Here is a 536-nt window from a genome sequence, read left to right on the forward strand (position 1 = left end):
CGACTCGCTTGCTTCCTAATAATGGTAACGACAAAAGCTCAAGCCGTGTCCTGGCCGCTGGCTCCGTTGGTTGGAGCGTGGCCTTGTGCACCCAGAGGTTGTGGGTTCGATTCCCAGTCAGGGCACAGGCGAGGTGGCAGGTTTACTCCCTGGTCTGCGGGAGGCAGCCTATCGATGTTTCTCTCACATCAATGTTTCTCTCTCTCCCTCCCTCTCGCTCTAATATCAATAAAAACATATTGATGTTTTTTCCTTGGTTGAGGATTTCAAAAAGCTGACAGCCGTGTGTTAACTGTACACCAGATGCTCAGTGCCCCGAGTGGCGGGGTCAGAAGGTGCTGACTGCACAGGCGGGAGGGACAGGGCAGGGGGCGGGCGGGGGACAGGACGGGAGGGGGGGATGGTGCAGGAGGGACAGAGGATGATGGTCGGACAGGGAGACAGGTCCTTGAGTTTCCTGCTGTGGAGACCCCCCCTCAGGGCTGTGGCATTGGACCCCACCTTGTTCACGTGAGAGACCGGGGACAGGAGTGCGA

At 57.6% G+C, this 536-nt stretch overlaps 1 protein-coding gene across 1 annotated transcript in view; it reads right to left on the reverse strand.

Annotated features, from left to right (window-relative positions):
- Nucleotides 1–536, reverse strand: part of LOC102767901 (actin) — a 15,672-nt gene that overhangs the window by 13,362 nt on the left and 1,774 nt on the right. The gene's annotated exons all lie outside the window — the stretch shown is intronic.

The sequence above is a fragment of the Myotis davidii genome, unplaced genomic scaffold (assembly GCF_000327345.1).
Source record: "Myotis davidii unplaced genomic scaffold, ASM32734v1 scaffold3211, whole genome shotgun sequence".
Classification (NCBI taxonomy): domain Eukaryota; kingdom Metazoa; phylum Chordata; class Mammalia; order Chiroptera; family Vespertilionidae; genus Myotis; species Myotis davidii.